General features: G+C 44.3%; 1 long non-coding RNA gene across 2 annotated transcripts in view; it reads left to right on the forward strand.

Annotated features, from left to right (window-relative positions):
* Positions 1-22,343, forward strand: part of LOC138686482 (uncharacterized) — a 117,427-nt gene that overhangs the window by 20,322 nt on the left and 74,762 nt on the right. For both annotated transcript variants that reach the window (XR_011325869.1, XR_011325870.1), the window contains exon 2: positions 11,664-11,725. This is a non-coding gene — a long non-coding RNA (uncharacterized lncRNA). The remainder of the gene's footprint in view (positions 1-11,663; positions 11,726-22,343) is intronic.

Below are 22,343 nucleotides of genomic sequence, written 5' to 3' on the forward strand. Positions count from 1 at the left end.
GGAGGAAGGGAGGAATGCTGCTCAGGATGATAGATCCATGGCTTGTTTATGGGAAAAGGTCATGGTGGCTCTTTATCTACCTGGCCTAATGCCATGCAACAAACCATCATTAGGAGATGGTCCTGTTCAGGACTCAAATTCTGGCATAAGGCCTCTGTCAGTCTGTGTGGTGTCTTGGCCAGAGCCCTCAGATCCTGTGGGGTAGAAATAATAAGCAGAGTCAAAGTAGGGCCAGGGAAAGAGCTTCCCTGAGGGTGCCTGAAGGATGAGGGAGTATGGGGCCCTGGTGGTCTGAGCTCTGCTGCTCACTTTGCTTTACGGGCAGATGGGACCGGAGGGACTGGTGTGACATTGTTGTAGTGGTTACATTTAAATGTCAGGTCAGAGTTTAAATGCAGAGTCTAATGACAGCAGGAATATTACTGGTCTGACTCATGTTGCCAAGAATACACTCTCATTTTTGCATGCATCTGTGCGCAAGGGGGGAGTAAATGGTGCTGCAATCTCGCATTATCCCAGTGAAACCCAATTTTAGACCCTGCACCTATTTTGTCCCTTTTATCTCTCTTTTGGCTGGATGTGATCTTGTTGGAATAGGGTTTATTGAAGGGTGTCGGACAAAAGAGGTTGCTGAAGGGATGTGAATGACCTTGTGTAAAGCATGTTCGACATACCCTACTGCAAGATCTGAAAGTGCCCCATCTTCCTACATTAGGCCCCCACCACAGGCTTGCACATCACAGTGTGGTTGTGCTGCCAGCACAGAGAGTGCGTATGGATGTATTAGTGTTTGCAAGGTGCAATTGTGAAATGTGGCCAAGAGAGCACAGTACAGCTTGCTTCCTACCATCTGTAAGGGTGCAGTGATTGAGCCTGTCTCCTCAGGGATAGGCAGCACTTCGAGGAAGCCATCTGTTGCATCTCTAAATCTATGGTGAGGGAGTGCAAGAGGAGCACTGTCTCTTGTCGTAGAGAGAGCAAATGAGAATGGAAAGGGCAGAGTGAGGTATTACTGCTTTCCTTTTTTCAGTAAGGTGGAAAGACACAAAGGTCCTGACTACACTGAGTAATTAGTGCTAAAAATAACTAACCTTTTTTGAAGGAGACAGGCAATGAACCCTGCAAGGAGGAGATGGTATGACTGGTGAAAACAAGGGCTGCTGCAATTCTATGGCAGCTCTAACAGCTTTGTCATGGCTATAGGAAAGGCTGGGTGGCACTGCTGGAGGAGGACCAGCTGATTAATCTCTGTAGTCATTTGACTGAGAGCACAGCTGGGGAGCTTGAGAAGGTCACAGCAGTGAGGGCATTGGAGCTAATGATCGAGTTTCCCAGAGGAGAAAACCATGGCAAATGTGCTGAGTGTGAGGTTTTGTTAATGAAAAGCCAGGTATAAACTGAGCCCATGTCCTCCGTGGACTAAAGAGGGACCACCATGTTTCTCTATATGTCAGGCCCACATGTCTGAGGCAGAAGTGGGAAGTGTGAATTGGAAACAGCTGGGAAGCGTGGGGATGTCTGGATGTGTGCCCTCAGGATAAATGGAAGTTGATTTGAGCATATGTCATGAACCTGGCCTGCCAGACAGCATTTCTGGGCAGAAAGAGAGATTTTATCCTTGGAAACACAGTGTGTGGTCACCCCAAAGCTCAACATTTCTGCTTTGAAAATTAAAGATGGCTAAGGTGCATCTGGAAGCAGGGGGCTGACGTAATTGCACAATCACCTCCTGTGCTGTAATTTCTCTATTTCTGTTTCCAGCCTCTCTGAAATGTTTCCACTATCGAGACATACAGTTACCTGGACTTCATTTCCTTTTGATAAGGAGCCTTGTTTTCTCCTTCATATAGACCTCCTGAAGCCTAGCTGTCACATCATTCCTCTAGTAGAGGAGATGCTGCTCTGTAAAGCCAGTGTTGGGCCATTGCTGGTCATACATCTCCATCCTTAGATCAAGCCCTATCCCACTGTACTGCAAAAAGGGTTAACACCATTAACATCTCTAAGGTGCTGGACTGTCCAGTGCATGTGGCAGAAGAGTGGGGCTTGTGGGTGTACTTGGCTCTTTGGTACAGCATGATGGCATCTCTGTGGACGGGGCCCTGGAGAAACTTCTCAGTCTCTAGGGCTTCAGCTTTCACTGTTGATGTGCATCAGCCCTGGTGCTAGCCAAGTGCTAGCACCATGTGAATGCAAGGCTTTTGAATAATGCTAGGTTGTCTGCCAGTTGATATTTACTGATGTTTCTTCAGTTTGCTTCCGATAATCTTTCTTCCCCAACAAATAGGTGGAGCCAGCTGACAGAGGATGTCCTCTGCAGGCCCCAGTGAATGGCATTATAGCAAGGGCCTGGCTCAAAAAGCCAAAGCAGTGTTACCTCTGGTCACGCTGGTGTGGCTGTGCTGGGAATACAGCAGGCAGCCCCTCAGAGGCTGTCTAGCTGCAGCCTCAGCCAAGCCAGACACAGGGACAGTCTAAAAGGATGGGACTGCTGTCTGATCCAGCCCCTGAGGCTCAGTGATGTGCTGTGGGACCCCAAATCCTCCTCTGTACGTTGGCTGTAGATGTGAGTGGTACTTTCCCACTAGAGGGCAGTTTTATCATGCATGCATTTCCATACGTTGCTGATCTCATTCAACAGTCTTTCTTCAGACCAAAAGAAATTCAGATGAAAGCCATGGTCAGCATTTAATTATTTCAGCAGCTACCAAGTGCCTATATGAATGATAAAACCACTTATTTGGAAATACACTACTCAATTTAAAGCAGGTATTGAGGAACAAATTTTTAGGTGCGTCATGTGTCTCTGGGAACAAGCATGCAGCAGATATGTCATAGTTGTATGGAAATGAGCGAGTGTGACTGGGGCATGTGTTCTGCACTGAGAGCAGGCACACAGCTCCTGGATGCTTCTGCTGGAAAAAGCAGAGAGATATCAGGTTTGTGTTACGGAAGTTGAGTAGTAGTGTCATGGTTTAACCCCAGCTGGCAACTAAGCACTATGCAGCCACTTGCTCACTCCCTGCCCCACCCCCAGCAGGACTGGGGACAGAATTAAAAAAAAAAAAAAAGTAAAACTTGTGGGTTGAGATAAAGACAGTTGAATAGGACAGAAAGGAAGAAAATAATAATAATGATAATAATAATAATGAAAGAATTAGACTATACAAAACAAGTGATGCACAATGCAATTGCTCACCACTCGCCAACTGATTCCCAGTCAGTTCCCAAGCAGCAATCTGCCCCTCCCGGCCAGCTCCACCCAGTTTATATACTGGGCATGATGTCATACAGTAGGGAATATTCCTTTGCCCAATTTGCATCAGCTGTCCTGGCTGTGTCCCCTCTCAACTTCTTGTGCCCCTCCAGCCTTCTTGCTGGCTGAGCATGAGAAGCTGAAAAATCCTTGACTTGGTCTAAACATTACTTAGCAACAACTGAAAACGTCAGTGTGTTATCAACATTCTTCTCATATTGAACCCAAGACATAACACTATACCAGTTACTAGGAGGAAAATTAACTCTATCCCAGCTGAAACCAGGACAAATAGTCAGATTTTTTTTTTTTTTTAATACATTCTGAAGCTTTACAAAGAAAACCAAAAGAATCCCCAAAGACCCTCATTCTCAATGGAATGTCCTTACTAGGACATTAGCAGTCCTGGAGGTTTTGTTTCTCAGATGAATAATGATATACTAATAGGCATTAATATTTCAGAAAGCCAAGTGAGCAAGAACCATGATTTCAGGCTCACTTAATAATCTAGACCTCAGAGGCAGCCTGGGGACCTTTCTGCACTGTGAGGCACGTTGTGTTGGGAATATCACGCTCAGTTCTGCTGCTGGTATGTGAGAGGATGTGAGTTGAGTTTCTCAGCTAGTGAGAAACACGAGATCAGTCATGACCTTGTCCTGTAACTCAGTAAATCAGATTTGGTCATGTTCTAATGTGACATTTCTCCCAAACACTGAAGTTGGGCTTGTTTGCTTCTACTACCCCCCAGCTACCCATGCACAGCATGGAGGGAATGTGCTTCTCTGTTCCTTCTAGGTGCCTGGAAACATCCAGGGTTTTGCCTTCCTGAGATGTGAGCTAATGTTGGGAGAAATAACAGATGGTGACCTTGCTGGGAAGCTTAGCACACATTTCTTGCCTGTTTTTTGTCTAGTTATACTTGCCCAGGCCATTTGTCCCTCAGCCAGGCACAGTGTCTGGGAAGAGTGGCTGAAGGCATGCTTCATGTCTCCTTTTCTCTGGGATTAGAAGTTTCTAGGACTTCCTCTCGGAAGCCCTTCCAGTAAAGCCAAGCTCTGATTCAGCCACTGTGATAGTGATGGGTTTGTAAGTCTGTGCTGCCCTTTCTGCTGCCATGTGGGAAGTGGGTTCCCCAGCAGACAAGCTCAATGTGGGCTACATTCTCTTCAGCATCTGGCCTAGCTCCACTCTTTCACTTCACGTTTTGAGGAGACCGTAGTGCCTTTTGGGTGTCAGATTCCTTCTCAGCCCTTGTGGAAGCTGCCTGCTCCCACCTGAAGCCAATAGTGCTGGGTCACGGCACCAGCCCCATGCTCTAGAGGCAGGACAACTGCATAGCGAGGAGCACTGTACCGAGCAGTAGCAACCTGAGCAGGTAAAACAGAAACGCTTTTGTTTCCCCAATGGCTGCCCAGTGCATCAAACAAAAAGCTATGCGAACTCACTTAGGGCATTCATGGCACACCTGAGAAGTTATGCTAGATGGACTCTGCAGATGGATGCTCTTGCTAGACAGCCTGTAAGGCCATGCTTTCTCTTATCTGCCTAAATCTTTCTTGCCTGTATTGGGAACTCTGGCTGTGATGGTCCTTCTTTGTGTTACCTGCCAGAGTTTCTCTCTGTGTGATTGTCGTGGTTTAACCCCAGCCAGCAACTAAGCACCACGCAGCCGCTCACTCACTCCCCCCCCATCCAGTGGGATGGGGGAGAAAATCAGGAAAAGAAGTAAAACCCCTGGGTTGAGATAAGAACGATTTAATAAAACAGAAAAGAAGAAACTAATAATGATAATGATAACACTAATAAAATGACAACAGTAGTAATAAAAGGATTGAAATGTACAAATGATGCGCAGGGCAATTGCTCACCACCCGCCGACCAACACCCAGCCAGTCCCCGAGCGGCGAATCCCTGCCCCCCCACTTCCCAGTTCCTAAACTAGATGGGACGTCCCATGGTATGGAATACGCTGTTGGCCAGTTTGGGTCAGGTGCCCTGGCTGGGCATGAGAAGCTGAAAAATCCTTGACTATAGTCTAAACACTACTGAGCAACAACTGAAAACATCAGTGTTATCAACATTCTTCACATACTGAACTCAAAACATAGCACTGTACCAGCTACTAGGAAGACAGTTAACTACATCCCAGCTGAAACCAGGACAGTGATTCATCCCTCCAAGACAGTACAAGCAAGTTTTCAGCTGTCTGGGCATAAGCAGAATGGTTTCCTTGTGTAGGCTGTGTGTGGCTTAACCCATGCAGTGCTGAGTGAAGCTCTTGTCCTCAAATTGTCTGACAAGGCCAGACCCATTTTCACCTGACTTCCTCGGTGCTATCCCCTCCTGGTAGTGTGGCTGCAATTCCTCCTCTGGTAACTCTGGAAGTCATAGGAGAATAGGGAAGATCAGGCTGATGCTACAGGCTATCACAGTGTGCCCAAGCCACCTCCTTGATGGGTCTCCTTCTCCTGTTCGAGGGAGATGTCCAAAGAAGATATCACCTCTTGTGCAGAAAGACCCCTGCTTCCATGAGGGAACATAGCTCTGTCTTCATCCTTTCCACCCTTGTGGGTTTGATCTTGCATGGTCGACTTGGCATCTGTGATGGGCTTAGCACATTGTTTTAGGATCTCATGCTGCTTGTTTGTTTTTCTGATTGTTTCGTTTTCTAAGTGTTTCCAGACAAACTGTAGGCTGGTCCCTGTTGACTTGTCCAGCCTCTGTCTACCTCTCTCATAGGCCTTTCCCCTTTCTCAAGTTTCCCATGAGAAACTATGTTGCCATTAGGATCCTTGTTCTTCTTTGCTCTCTTTTTGTCCAAGAAATTTTCTCTGTGCAAGTCTCTGTTCGCAGTTCTTTCCTTCTCTGAAACGGTAAAGCTGCTCTGACCCAGGCCTAATAGAAGTATATTAGCAGCTTTCTGCCTTCTTCAACAATTAGGAGCAAAGTCTGTGTCTTAAGTTTTTCTGTGGGGTGTGAGTAGAAATGTATGAGCAAAATCATATTTAAATACCATTTTGCGGACACCAAAACAATGGGATTTCCTTAAAATAAAATGTCTTCTTTTTTAGTAATGCATTTGGAAATTTTTATTTTGGTTTGATGTCTGGTCTTTTAGATTGTACTTGCTTCCCTCTGTTTTCTAGAGTTCTGCTGTATCATGAGAGTATCTCTGGTTCTAGCAGCTGGGACTTAAAAATATGTATTTGTTTCAGACATAGTAAAATTTGTGATCGCCTCACTAGAGCTGCTAACACAGATTCTTCCCTACCTATTCAGCAAAAACAGATGTTAGAAATAAGCTTTACAGTCTTACACCACTTCCTGCCCCACTTAATGTAGTATTTTGTTCGTGTTCTGCTCACATACCCTGCCTATCATCACTAGATGTCTTCCCAGGTTTTGTTCATCCTCTCCTTAGCCTTTGTGTTATCCATGGCAGGTGTGGGGTGTTTAGGACCTTGTGTTCGCCTTCATCAGTTTTCTCCTCAAATGTTGCAGATGTTTAGGTAGTGTTTTCTGGTTGCTCTGATCAACAATGGTCTGTAATGATAATCTTTCTTAATAACTTGCTTTCTGGGTCCTATCTCTATCTGGTTTTGCCAACCACCAGTCTTAAAGACAATAGTAGAAAACAGACTGTTCAGTTAATTCTGCTTGTCTATAGAGAATGTGTTCATGCTGTCTATTTCTGCCATGGTCTGGTCAGTTAAATCCAGCTCATGCTCTTGCTACCTGAAATTACTGCTGCTCATCTTGTCAGGGATAGGGGACAGTTAGGACCACATCCATTTGATTCTTAGGGCTACTACTGTGTGGTAAGGATTTGAGATTATTTTCTTGAGTAGTATGGTTTCTTTAGGAGTATCCTTAGTCTGTCCTGCATATGGGTTACAGACTGTCTCCAAAATAGAGCTGGAGCCCACCAGTCAGGCCAGTGTTGGCAGAAGGAGCCACTTGTTGAGTTATACAACCTGCTCTTCACCTCTGTGGTCTTATTCCAACATTTAGACTCTATTGCTAGTTGATGCTTTTTATTTTTTCCTCAGAACCTGAAAATATCAAACTATACTTAATCTCTACACAGAACACAATAATATCTGTTCTTTTTTTTTCTTTTTTAACATCTGAGTGGGCAGAGGCACAGTGACTCATTCTGACTCAACTGAGGTTTTTCAGAAGGGGTAAGGCAGAAGGAGGGCTGAAACCTGTCTCACCTTCTTATTGGTTTGTGTGGAAGATCAAAGGACTTATTGACATGTTTTGAGAACTCTCCATGTGAACCCCAGCATCCCAAAACATCGAGGGTAGCCTCAAACTCCCTTTTCAAGCTGCCATTGTCTCCTACCAGTCTGGTTTTCTGGAGCAAGTAGATGCAGTGAGCCATGTCACCTTATGCTCCCGCTGCAGGAGCATCCTGTGCTAACTGGTGCAGCTGCAGGGTCTGTGTCCTCACTGGATAATTCTGCCTTTGGTTGGAAGTCATTTTTTGGACATCAGAAGGTGCTTGATTTTTCTCTACCCCTCTTGTATGCTTGTTGAGTAGTTGTCCTTGCCAAGATGACCTAAGACTTTGCCACACACAGCCTCCTGGTTCTGGGAGAGTGGCAGTGTTGGGACATCACAGCTTGTTACTTAGCTGTGTTCAACCCTATCTCTTTGAACACCACCACCATGGAAAATGGCACGGGTGGTGCAGGGAAAAGTCTTCCAGTCTGCACAACAAGAAGTTCCAGGAATAGCCTGGAAGGTGTCAATCTCTGTGACTTTGGTGAACTTTCCTAATGACTGTATGTAGAGGATATCCTTTGATTAAATTGTTACCCATCACATCTAAAAGTTTTTAACTAGATTGAAATTATTTAATTCTTCTGATTCAAGATTTTTCTGTTGAAAGGAGACCATTCCTAGTGGTATTTCCACTTAGCTGGAGAAGTGGGGGACTAAGGAAAATAACTCATAACTAATTTCACTTGTTGGCTCTTCTCCTATCACATGTTCCTCTAATCTCTTGAGCACTTCGGCTGAGGGGACTTCAAATGGAGAGCTTTGCAGTTTCCCCAGGAGGAGGTAGATTGCCTGTGTCCGCTCCCCAGTGTGCCTACAACCTATCTTCTTGCCAACAAATCAAATCACAGGCATTTGTTTCCTCCTATTTTAGCTCCATGTTTGCAGCATCCTCATGCACTTGAATGGGGCAATCTGGCAGGTCAGTTGGTTTTGACATTCAATTTGCCTGCACATGCAGGCATTGCTTTAGCCAGTTGTATGTCCTCAGATGGATAAGCCTTGTTCTCAGCTTGTGCTAATTTAGTGCAGTTTGAATTCACAGTTGTAAGCTTAGAATCTCAACACCTGTAATCATGTAAAATTACCTCCACTGATTTTCAGGCTCAGGCACATTTAGAGATCAGATCTGTCACTTTGTCAGCAAGTGGTCTAGCCACCAAGCTGTCACACAGAAGATGGGCACCACTGCTGTTCTGCTGTCCATTTAGTCTTAGATTATGCCTCTGCCCAGAACAAAGCCACCAGCAGGTGAGTGTTGGCTTTAAAGACTCCATTAATTTCATGAAGGAAAAATGAAAAAGTAACAGTAAAAAGTACTGGCAGTCTTTAACAATGTAGCCCAGCAGTCCTATAGATTTTAGTCCAAATAAGACTGCAGGACTGTGTCCTAACTGGAAAAAGCTGCCTGTGATTCATTGGAAGAGGAGGAAGAAGTTGCACGTTCAGGTGAATTGGATGTGCAGAAGGTTTTGTCTGCCTCTGAGCCGTCACAAGTAGCTACTCTTAAGCACAGAGTTCTTGTCTAGACAGGCAATCATTTCACTTCTTGCTGTGACTGGAATAAATACATCCTGGAACTGCTTCTATTAAGAAACAAAATCTGTTGATTGCCTTGAATTAGTAAATGTGTTAACCCCGGATTAGATTTGTCATTCTTTTCCCAAGAGAAAGGTCAGAGAGTTCAGGTGGGTTCAAGGAGGCTATGCCTTGTGTGCTTTATGTCTGGTTGCCCATCACAACGACTTGCAAAATCCCAGAATAAGCTGAACAAAATTCTGAATTTCAAAATCAAGACAAAACTCTGAAATGTTCTTGTTAGATTGAAATGTGTCAGGAAAAAGAGTGCATTTAAAAACATTGAGATATTTTTGACATTTCCCCATATCTAAATAGTTTGGTTTAAAAAACTGAGTTACACACCTGTGCATTTTCTTCTAGTTCACTATTAAGTACAATTTTTCCAAGAACACATTAGCTCATGAGTCTTACAGCTCCTGAGCATGCTGCTGCTATTTTAACTTTTGATACACTCTGTCTTGAAGGATTGTATTTCCAAGCTACATATAATGCTGCAGGAGCCAAAAAGACTGCAGAGTCTTTTTGGCTCCTGCAGCATTATGAACAGCTTGATTCAATTAGAGGTTTATTTAATGTTACAAGAAATACAGTCCTCCAAAGAGCCTAGTAAGAGTAACATTTTCCAGACCGCAAGGGAAGAGTAGCTCTGCATTATCTGATACTGCCTGGAAATGAAACAGCTGCAGCACAGTTCAACAAAATGAAATACTCAGTTAGAAATGAGTGACCCGACCAAAACTATGCTTCATAATTTTCCTCACAAAAAGTTGCAATTAAAAAAAAAAAAAAAGAAAAGAAAAAAAGAAGGGCATTTGTTTATTTGATTTTGTGGAAACTTCAGTTCCTGTCTGAAAATTGTATTGCCATTATGTTCTATCCAAACATAACAAGCAATGCATCTTTTCTCCCTTAAAGAAAGCAAAGCAAAAATTTTAAATGCTCAGTACAGCGCTGAATCACTACAATTAATGCATCACCTTCTGAATGTCATCTGCTGCTTGCCTGTCTTTCTGCATCTTTCTCTGTCCCTCTATTTGTATGGGCTGAAATCCTGACCCTAGTCAAGTCAATGCCAAAACTTCCACTGATTTCCTTTCAGAGAAGGGATCTGTTCTCTGTTTTGGTAGTGGCAGTTATAATGAAATACATCTTAGCTGTCATAAAACTACTCTACAGTGCTTTCAAGTTCCTGCGTAACTCTAGTTTCAATCCTCCTATGTTTCACTGGTTCTGAGAAAGTCTAGCTGCCTAGGGAGTCCTACAAATAAATCTGAGACTCATTCTGTATCTTATGCTGTAAATTCTGAATACTCTTATTGAAGCTGTGTTAAGGAACTGCATATCCCATGGGGGCCTGCCCTGGTAATAGAAAAATTTCTGTCATGTTTTAGCATTCCTGGCAGGTGTTCTGGAGATTTGGCATTTAGGAATTGGCATGTGGTTTTGCCAATTTGTTTTCAGGGTTGTCTGTGAAAAGACACCTCTGCTTTCCCTCTTTGTCTATTTATCGCCATTGGGTGAATGTCATCAAATAAATTACTGTGGTGGGCAGAGTGAATAGGAAATGGGGAGACTGGCCCTGTTCTCCTGGGGCAACAGGAGGCAGTGTATACAAAACTAGCCATTTGAATTTTTCCCCCTCCCAGTTCTCCTTACAACCTGTCCTAAAGTCAGACAGATCCCCACCTGTGTAAACAAAGCTTAACCTGCTCGTAGAGGTGGCAGTGGGAATGTCATATCCCCTATCAAGGGAAGACCTAGCTGAGATTTCTAGTATTTCGTTTACATGCTTTACACACCTACAGTTTTCTGGCATCTTCCTCCCACACACAAGAAAGTTTGTTCTGTGGTTTGAGAGTTTGCCCACACTCCTGCAGCTGCAAACCCCAGTTTGCTTGTGCATCAGTCTCACAGCAGCCCCTAGGACCTGGGCTGTGGGAAATGGAGGGAGGTGCTCCACCTTACTTTGAAGACTTCCTTCTGCCATTGAGTGACTTATATTTATTAATCCCTCTGTATTCAAACCACAAAGAACATCTCCATATTGTGAAGAGAACACAAATAACAAAGGCTTGTCAGATGTTTTGGGGTCTTTAGAGCTCAGGAGTAACCAAGACACAAAGTCTTGCCTTCAGAGGCTCCCAGGGTTACTGCTGAAGTTGGGGTAGCCTGAGGAACAGCCCAGTCCCTGCAGAGCGGGCAGAAAAGCATACTAGTTGTTAGCCCCACTTGTCCATCGTTCAAGTTTTCTCCAAGTTTCTATTTCTTGGCAGATATTCCCAGGTTGAAATGCTGCTTGAGATTGAATGATTTTGCAAAACTCATGGCCTGAAAAATATTTCGGCTTAATTCACAGAAAATAAGCCTTTCGGTGCTCCATGTTCTCGTAACTGTTCAGCTCCTGGTGTCCTTGTTAACCCCTCTGCAGAGCTGAGTTCACACCACACACAGTATAGTGAGCTTCCCGAGAGCTCCTGCTGTATTTTTCTGTGATCTCTTGTGCTTACTTTTCCATCTCTCCTTGTTCTCTCTCTTTCAGAACTGATGGCCTTCCCGAAATATGGACTACTGAACACCTGACAGTCCATGCTCTCCTTCCAGGTAAGATACCTGATGGTGTTAACTCTCCAGTAGAAACAATGAAAATTGGTGTTCAGATATCAGCCAGAGCTTTCAAAAACCACAAAGGCATTTTCTAGTGAAAGCAGCTGTTTTCAGGAAAATAGGTTTGTATCTGCGTGTGTATAACAAGAGACACCTCCCTTCTCTGGGAGGTAGATGCTTTTTCTTGCCATAATAGAGTCATGAGGAATTGAAAATTCAAGCTGGGTGAAGAACTGTGCTTAATAAAGGAAAAAGCAAATGTATTTAGGAGGTTGTAGTGAGGTGGGGGCTGGTGTCTTCTGTCAGGTGGCTGGAGATAGGACGAGAGGAAATGGCCTCAAGTTGCGGCAGGGGAGGTTTAGGTTGGATATTAGGAAAAATTTCTTTACTGAAAGGGTTGTCGGGTATTGGAACAGGCTGCCCAGGGAAGTGGTTGAGTCACCATCCCTGGAGGTATTAAAAAAGCACGTAGACAACAAGGCACTTCAGAACGTGGTTTAGTGGGCATGGTTGATGTTTGGACTCGATGATCTTGAAGGTCTTTTCCAACCTAAATGATTCTATGATTCTATTTACCAAATGTGGAAAAATAAAAAAACTTACAATGTTGAAGAAGAGGGCTCTTCTGTGAGCCCCCTAGCCACACAGCATCAAAGCAAATCCCACCTGGCCCCTGATTCTACCTCTGATAGCAGATGATGGGGAATGCTTTCGGAAGAGAGCAGCATATGCACCATTTTCCATTCAGCAGTCTCTGATTTACAGTGGTTGCATCATGTTTATGGGTGTAATTTTTACAGATATTAGGAGACTGCATTATGTTGTCCAGTGGTTTTTCAAACCTGCTTTTATTTTTGGCCTTTGCAGTTTTCCATGGGAAATTCCACAGTCTGTGTAGTAGTATGCAGTAAGGCAAAACATTTATTTCTGTTTCTTATAAATCTGCTGCCTGAAAACATCATTGGCTCCCCCTAGATTTTGTGCAATGAGATATAAATAATCCTTTTCTACTTATCTTCTTATCACTTATAGTTGTATGCCTGCCTACTGCCTGCTCCTCCTCTAGTAAAGTTTTCCAAACTGAAAAATCCTTCTTTACCTAATCTCTGCTCAGCTTCTAAGCGTTTGCTTTTTCACCTTGTCCCTTTCTTCGCCTTTCTAATTCTAGTGTATCTTCCCTAAGATAATTCCTAATGCTCTGTCATATCTCATGAGTGCTGAGTCTGTGTCTTCAGAGTGTTCTGCGCAAGGTCATTGGGTTCTCCTTCCCAATTAATTTAGTAACTATTAGCATATGCGTATATTGGCAGGTTTTCTTCCCCAGCTGTATTATATAGCATTTACTGATTTTGAATTTCGTCTGCTGGTTTTCTGTTCACTTACCCTGGACCACAAGAGCCTTCTGTGACTCTTGACAGTCACCTTCAGATTTCACTATTGTGAATATTTGAGCCAACTTTATCATCTCACCCTTCACCCTGAATTTATCTGTAATGTGAGGAGCACACATTTCACCTGTTGAAATCAGAACAACAGTGTATCTTGAAACTATTTGGAAATATGTGGGGACAGACAGACATTTTTAAACTTCAGCCCCTGATGTCTTATTTCGTTGTGTCTTTTTGGAACTATCCACAATGAAATCCCAAACTAAGTTTTTGGTATAGGTAGGTGTGCCTCAAGCATTCACAAATACCTCTGCTTATTTGTCAGTTGTAAAGACACTTGTGAGTTTTTCTTATTTCTGGTACACACACAAATTCCCAGTATTAGTAGGTGATTAGCAATTACTAGACTTTTTCCTGGTCTTTCATCTTTTGCTGGGAAATGATGTGAAATGAGAATAATTTCCATTTAAATGCTGTTTTCAATTAGTTGTCAGCCTGACAAACTTATTCATGCTAGCTGCAACTGCTCAGTTCACCTCCTGTTTGGAGCTGCAGGGAGTGTTCCTTGCTGATCAGGTCATTCCCTCTGCAGCTACTGCACTGATCAGGGTTTTCTCTCTGCCCCTGGAGTGCCCATTTGAATTTGGCAGAGAAACCATGTGCACACTTTTTCAATTAAAGCAAAAATGAATCCAAAGCCAACTAGAATATGAGGATCTGTCTGCATCTCCTTAGCAGGAATGCGTTCCTGTTTGGCAGCCAAGTGCTGTCAATGTGTCTGTGTCTGAAGTGAGTCTGTCTCCATGTCTGGGCTGTGGGTTTGCCATGTAATTTGTCCTTTGCATCCAAGAATTTTACTGTTTACAGAACCAAGGGGCAGAAAGTTGCCTTGGACTCTCAATGCTGCTAGTTTCTAAGTAAAAAAGGGAAAATCATATAGAGGCAAGTAGGATAAAATGCACAGCAGAAGGGCAGTATATTGATGTGGAAGAGTTGTTGTGTGTGCGATTCTGGGAGAGGGAGCTAGCATTGACAGTGAGGTTGTTTGGGAGCAATGGGTCACACTATGGGGAGATGGGGAGGGTCAGGGCTGTGTGGGAGCTGGGCAGGAGAAAGCCAATAGTCAGGAGAAAGCTGGCTGGGAAGTGCAGTGGTGAAGCACTGTGCAGCCTTTGGGATACATGGGCAATGTAATGACAGCATTTTCTGATCTCTCTGTGGCCTTCCTCTGCCTATGGCTGCCTCCTGAGCAGCTGTTTCGTTTTGAACTGTCTGAGACAACCCGCCTGCATTTTTCCTGAGTGGTGTTACCAGTTCAGGACCCAGACATAATTGCATGAAGCATAAATTAATTTCTTCTAGTAGCTCATTTTGTATTTGTCAGCAGCACACTTCCTTTGCACCCGCCTAATGTAGACCCTGCAGAGACGAATGAGTCTGGATTTCCATGTTTAGTCTGTCTTTAACTTCAGATCAAAAATGTTTAATTTTAAGGTAAAAGCTTCTTGGCTACTAGCTTCATTCTAAGATCTGGAGCCTGAGCTCCTGTCACAGCTCATTATGACTAGAAATAAAGACTGTGTCCTAGGAACTTGTCGTGACCGAAGATTGGAGCCACTCGGGTTTGTGGGTTTCCTTTGTCAGAATTAAGGTGAAACGACACAAGGGAGTTCAAACAACAATCCACATTCATTCAACCTAGCTAACCTTGCCCAAGTACAAGTGAACTTATCAATATGAACCTTGCATCATGTCATTAAGCGGCTGTTTGAAAAGAGAAAGGAGATGTAGAAAAAGAAGTGGAAAAGAGGAACATGAAACTGTGTCAGAAGGAGAGCCCTCCCATTGAGTCACAAGGTTCAGAGTGGACCCCCTTGCTTTCTGGACACCTTCTCAAAGAAGAGCCCGGGGTGGCTGGATCCACTCTTAGTCCCAGACTTGGTCAACAGTTTATGTTTAAAAGGATGAGGTGTAGGGACTGTGGAAGAGAGAGAGAGAGAAAGAAAGAAAGAGAGAAAAAAAGGGTTTCACCTGTCCTGGGTCCAGCGTCGGTCCAGCCAGCCTAGAGATCCAGTTCCGGAGGGCACGCACCGAGAACTCGTCCTCCCTTCTTTTATAGCTCAGGAGTGTTAGTTGGTGGTCTCAACATGCGCAGTTCACGTTCCTGGGGTTCTCTGGAATTGGTCGGTGGGCTTGGGAGGTCACTGGGGAGTTGCCTCTCTCTCCCTGCTGGCATGACCCCTTAAGATAGAAGCATAGTCCCCCCCCTCCTCCAGGCACATACACTGTGCTGCTTCTCATGGTCACTTAAGATAAGGAATTGTGGCTTTGGAGAAGCACAGTCCCACCCTCTGTGGGGCCCTCTCCTCCAGCCACATTCTTCTGTTCACACAACTCCAGCACTTTTACAGAGGTCGTCTTCTCCACCAAAGTTCTTTAACAAATGTTTGAGCCGCCAACTATAATTTGTCATCACAGAACTCAGCTTGACAATTTTTGTTTCTGAAATGGAATAGGAGCTTGCTTGCTTTTCCAAGGGGGTCTTAAATATGCACTTTTGTAGATCAAATTAACTGGGTCTATTCCACATGAGAAGGCTGAGTAGGGTCATAACAGTGTTCAAAAAAGCACAAGCAAATAAGCGCAGGCAGGAAGATAAATTGTTCTCCAGATCCATGGTGGATAGGGCAAAAAGTTATGAGCTGTTGTGGTGGAGGTACATCCAAATTGGACCCAAGACATATCTTTTAACGGGAAGGATGGTGAGGAACTGTCATCAATTATCCATGGCAGCTGCTGAACCTCCATTGTCAGAGCTTTCCCAGAAGAGGCAAGTGCAGCGGGTGTCAGAAGTGAGTTAGGCACAGTGGCAGGTTCCAAGGCTCTCCCAGGTGAGCCCACAGGAGGGCCAGGCTATTGAAACACCTGTGGCTCATACACAGGGCAGATGTTCTCATTAACAAATATTGTTTGCAGCTGCAGTGTCATCCCTTTTATTCTGTTAAAGGCAGAGTGCTGTTTCTGCACTGATTTCACTTCATGAGGAAGTTCTGAGTTTCTTGGCTTCCCTTATGCAAGAACTTCTTTGTCACAAACCCCACTGTATTCTTCATGTCCATGTACCTAAGTGCATGCCTATGTGAAACAGCATGGTGCTGTTTTCTTGCTATTTCAGCACAGAAAACAGAGACTGCACCAGCAGAACCCATCCCCTCCAACTGCTGGGCTAAGTGGGTAACACACACGCACATATACACTCACAAACTGTACTTGCGTTGAGCAATTTCCAAAGAAATCAAGTAGTGAAGCAGTGCAGGAGGCAGCAGTGAAAGATCCTGGTATGAATGAGTGTCAGAATAGCTAGCGTGACCTTTGGTAGTGTCTCCTGCTTTTCTTGTCTCTTTGTATTGTAGTCAAATATTTCATCATGTGGGAAAAACAGGAGTGTGGAAGGGAAAGAGGTAATGAAAACATCTTACACATGAGAAGTGGAACTGCCACAATACAAGCTAGTGGTGACCTGGAGACAAGGTGTTCTGAGATACCAGGGAGAGGTGCTCAGCCTCTTTTAAAAGAAAATCATTTCTTTGCAACACACATGAGGCTGCGTGTGGTGCTGCTTGTATACATAGGCTGCGTGATGAAATAAGCAGAAAAACCCCTGTGTGTCTGAGCTTAGTATTCCTTCAGGGCTTTGGCAGCAGTGCCGAAAGAAAGGTCTGAAAGACAGAGGGAAAGGCCCACTTCCATCTTTAAGTTTAATCATCCACCATCTCCTGCAACCAAAACTGTAACACAAACCACAAGTACAGCCATGAATCATCATGGCTCCTGAGCAGATTTCTTGCTCTCAGTATAGCTGCTCTTGACACTTCTACAATGGAACAAATTATCCCAGACTTCCCCTCATCAGATGTTTAACCTTTCCATGTCATGAGAGTTGGGTAATGCTCCAGTTGTTAAACATGGAATAAATTTGGAGGCTTGCCCATCACTAAATTATCTGATTGCAAGCTGAGCTTGGTGACTGATGATCTTTGAACCAATTATCACATGTAACCACAAGGCAGCCAACGCATCTCAACTCCAAGGATAAAGCACCTGGCGATTACCGGGGTTTTAGTAGTATAGGTGAGGCTTTATTGGCTGCACAATAATATGGACTATAATTTTGAATGGGCATCCAGTTTTCCCAGGGCATCAGTGTTCAAATTCTGCCCTAGTGTTTTAAGCAAGCTAGACCCTTGTGTGTGAATGGCATGTGGTTAAGACATGTTTTGGAGGTCACAAACATGATGTATAGACACAGTCACTACTACAGTAAGCACTAAGCTGTTTGGGAATACCTCTGAGGAAGGCCTGTTCTTTACAGAGATATGGCCAAAGTGGTTCAGGCCTCAAAAGTGTTAGTGAAAACTAGCTGTGAGTGTGCTCAGCTGAAGAAGCCAAGAGAGTGTGTGATTTTTCCTGTTTTTATTTATAGAAGGCTTTTTATTAGCCAGATAACGTCCTGCTCTGCTACTCTCAAAGGGTCTTCTGACATCTGTGAAAAAAGAACTCTTTTTCAGCTTCAAACTTGCAATTTGGCAATGAAATGGATGGGAGAGGTTTCCTGTGTCCTGCTGCTCTCACTGGCTGTGATGCTTTCCAGACAGGCAGCTCAGCAGTGCTTGGGGGGTCAGCACTGAATGTCCATGGGTGCTTTGGCATTTTTTTGGCTTTTCAGTCTTCCTCCTCTTAGCTGACATTCACATATAGGATGGGAAGAAACTCTGCAGTATCAGAGGAGGTAAAAGCTATTAACACAGCCTTACGACCTGGCTCCTGGTCCTTTAAACTGTCTCTTGAGGGCTCCCAATCCCAGATGCTCTTTAGTATGAGGACAGGATAAGGGCCTTGGGTGGAGAAGTGGGTGCTGGTGAGGGAAGCTGTCCTGAAGGGGAGAGAACTATTATCCAGATAGGACCAGATCAGCCAGGACAAAAGGGATGTTAGTTCTGTGGAGGAGGACACAGGGGATGGGCATGGCATAGAGCCCTCCCAGCACATGCCTGAGATGAAATGCACCACTCCCTCTCCACACCTGGGCCTTTACATGGGAATTCTGAGATCAGGGGCTCTGTGCTCAGTTCTGCATTGTGTGATGGAGTGTTTCCTTTTGACAGTTTTGCATATGACATCATTTTTTTCCTACACATCTCCCCTTCCTGTTGCAAGAGAGAAGAACACAGGTTCCCAGTCTGCTTTCTCTCATCTATTTACTGTTCTGTCTCTCTTGGCCACTTCTTTTCTTGTATAAACAGTCCCACTTTATTCAGGCTATAAGTCCTTCTATTAACTGGTTGTTCTGGTTGCCTTTTTTGATTTATGTCTATTTTAATAACAATCCTGCTGCTGACAGTATGCTCATGTCTTTGATCTTTACAATAATGTCGTCACTTTCTAGTCTACAACGTCCAATCCACTATGGATCCTTCCTCCATCTGACTTTTGGGGGGGGGCTTGGGGATGGTCTATAGCTGCAGGCAGATCTGAGCTCATTGGGAGAAGAAGGCTGTTTGCCCTGTCCTCATTGCAGCAGCATTCAGACAGGCAGAACCTCTGCTATAGGGAAGGATGAATGAGACTTGTGGGTGGAGTGGGTTTCCCCATGTATAGTACTGAAAGGAGTCAGGGCAGAGCTGTGCGGTGCGATGCCCTCCCACAGAGGTGCAGGTCACCCTCCGGGTAACCCTCTCCCTAGGCAGAAAGGAAAGTAGTGCCACTCTGTAGTATTTGATATGGCTTGCTGTTTCTTTAAGAATCTCCTAACTGTTTTTACCCTGCCATCACTTCAAGATGAGTATTTTTAGCAGTGTGAGTTATCTTGAGAGTTGTTAAGTCAAGCGTTACTGTGCAGGGGTGGACTGCAGTGCACAAATCTAATTTCCAGCACTGGGCAAAACCCATTTTTCTCGGTGTAATTGTATTGATTTCAAAATGGGTTGCAACACGCTCAGTTAAAATCGGGCATACTCTTTCATGTCCTGATGCCTACCTATACTATTGTGCAGTACTTCTGCTGCTTACTTATCCTCCTTAAATTTCCTTCCAGTACCACTTACAGTTGTCTGTGTATGAAGGACTCTGTATGCAGCTTCTCCTATTTGACACTGACATAGAAATAATCTGTTTCAGTTTCTCCTGTGCTAGTAACAATAATTACATAATAGGTCCTCTTCAGGTTTCTACATGCTTAGTGTCTCAGTTTCTATTTTCAATTTGTTTCTGGGTTTGATGTATCTTGTAAATTTTTAGTAATGAGTGCAGAAAGGATGGTGGCAAATATAACGTGTCTGTGCTGGAATCCATCCATAAGTCTTAGACAAATTCTTGGTTTGTTCTTTGCAATTAATGTTAAGACCAATGTGTCTTGGTCTTTGGCTTTCAACATTGTTTATATTTAAAAAATGGATCTGAATGAGTCTTGGGACTTTTAGTATAATCAGTTGTTTACTCTGCAACAGCTTGAGTGGGGATTTTAAAACACCTTGTGTGGCAAAATGTTGCCCAGTCAGAGGTGGCTAATGATGAAAAGCAGAGTCTTTTGGTGTTAAAAGGGATTGTTACAAACCCACAGCTTATGCTCATATTTATCAAGTATTTGTTGAGTATGCAAGTCTTGGATGAAAAAGCACCAGATGGACCACTCATCACCTTCCCCAATAAGTTGTACCAGGAGTTAATAGCTTACTCCAGAACACATCAATGTCATGATTGCCACCAAAGGGCCCAGTAATCAGTAAGAAACTGATTGCAAATCTTCCCAGTTCCATGCAGTGACACCTTGACTAGACCAGTGGTTTTCAAGCTTTTTGACACTCATCGCACAATCTTTCCTGTGGAACAAAATTGCACTTTCATACAGAGCTGACATCTTTTTTTAAATGTCAAGTTTTTAATATTGTACCAAAGGCCATCTGCAGAGGTCCTTTGATAAAGCTTCCCACAGCTCTGCCACTGTCTTTGCCAAAATGGAAGTTACCCCTTAGCTGCAGCATTGCTTGACCGGGGACAGCTATGCTGCCAGAGAGTCCCAGGACAGCGAGTCACCACACCTTCCTTCAGGCTTCTAGACAGTGGCTACCTCTAGGCTTCCTCTGTAGTCCTGGAAGAAAAAGTCATCTCCTGAGGATTATTCCTCTCACCCTAAGCTAGATGAAGGGGTTTCAGAGATAAACAATTTTCTCTGGATACTTATCTCTGCCCATTGTTTAGTGAGAACTTAGATGACTAGTTAGGCTGAGCAGTTATCAGGTATCAAAGGTAGGGGAGACTAGTCCTACCTTAAACATTTTTGTGTTATTACCTGTGAATCATAGAAATCATCATCCGAATGCCATCTACCTTCCCTTGTGAAGGCCACTACTGACAGGCACGTGTGAAGGTGGTGTGTGGTTTAACACGCTGGTATGCTGTTTTCTTTGGTGGTTGCGGGTGGAGCAAGCACCAGCAGCCTTGCACCAGGATCGCTGCTGGAACCAGGTTACAGTGCAGGTCTGAATTGCAACAGATGGTCGTCTATTAAATAGCAGTCCTTAGAGAATAAATGTGTCCAACTGGCTTTTGTCCCATCATGAGAAAAGCGATGGTATAAAACTGTTGAAGTCAGGGTGAAGGTGGTTTTCCTGCTGGTGGTAAAACTATGCCAGAGTGCGTGCGGGTGGTTCATCACCCATCTGCAGTTCTCCAAATATCTGCTTTCCAGAGCAGGCATTCCTATTCTTGTGTGATAAGGAAGGAGGTTTGGCAGTGGGAAGTGGGAGACACGTTTCTTCTTTCTGCCACTATTTCTTCATATTTGTGCCTTGGCTGTTAAGCTGAGCCTGGCTGCAGCTCTATGCTGACACATTCAGAGGCCGGATCACGCTCTCTGGGTACAACCCTGGGCAGAAATGCAGGGCAATGGGGGCAATGTCCCTGGGGATACCAGTCCTGCCCCAAACTCACAAGCAGCCAAGCACCTGCTTGTGCTGTCTGAACAGGAAAGCTGGGATTTGTCCTGGGACCTTTGAGTTGCAAATACCATGTGTGGTAAATGAGGAGATGGGGCTGCTCTGCCTAACCCTTCTTTCTGTCCATCCACCTCCTCTTCGTTCAAAAAGAGTCTGCTGCCAAAGGTGGCTGGTGGTTAGTAGTCACACCATCTTGATTCAAATCCATGAGTGAAGAGGATTTGTATTTAGAACTTCAGCTACAGAGACTGAGCCAAGCTGACTATGCCAAGCATCAAGTGTCTGATACCTGCCACAATCATCTTACTACAGCTAGTAGAGTATCTATGTTCTATATTCTTTGTGCTTGGATGCTTTATTTCTTTTCATTATCTATCTTTCATTGATTCAAAAAGACTTCAAGTCCTTGTGTTGCTTAAGCTGAGGAGAGCCATATTTAACCTTCCATCTGAGGTACACTCAGTACACTCCTCCTGCCTTTGGGAGTGTAGCTGTCTCTGGCACTGAGCATTAGAAATGCAGATTGTGGAAGCAGTCAGCCAAGTGAATAGAAGGGAATCAGAAGATTGGAGAAATTGTCTTCATGTTTTCCCAGTCCTCTGCCAAGGAATTTCCCTAGCACATTGTGAGACTATCAAGCCTTGGGGATGTAGTTAGTGATGTTGTCCTAAATCACTTCTCCAGGCAAACCTGCTGACTTGGTCTCCCTTTGCCCTGAGAGGTTTCCTAGGACTGAATAACAGCAGAAAGCTGTAGTATCAGCTTGATGCACAGAATTCCCAGGGAATGAGGGTCTTTTGCTCCCTGTATTGGGTCTGGCTGAGATGGAGTTAATTGTCCCCATAGCAGCCCTCGTAATGCTGTGCTCTGCATTGGTAGCTAGAAAGGTGTTGATAACACATCAGTGTTTTGGCTACTGCTGAGCAGCGCTGGCACAGCATCAAGGCTGTCTCTCCAACGTTTTTGCCCCCCTCAACGACAGGCCGGGGCTGGGCAAGACCTTGGGAGGGGACATAACCAGGACAGCTGACCTAAACTAACCAAACAGATATTCCATACCATATGATGTCAGCTCAGATATAAAAGGTAAGTAAAGGGAGACGGAAGGGGGGCATTTTTGTCTTCCGGAGCAACCACTACGCGTACTGAAGCCCTGCTTCCCAGGCAGTGGCCAGACATCGCCTGCTGATGGGAAGTAGAGAATAACACCATTTGTTTTTTCTTTGCTTTTGT

This window comes from Haliaeetus albicilla, chromosome 8 (genome assembly GCF_947461875.1).
Source record: "Haliaeetus albicilla chromosome 8, bHalAlb1.1, whole genome shotgun sequence".
NCBI lineage: Eukaryota > Metazoa > Chordata > Aves > Accipitriformes > Accipitridae > Haliaeetus > Haliaeetus albicilla.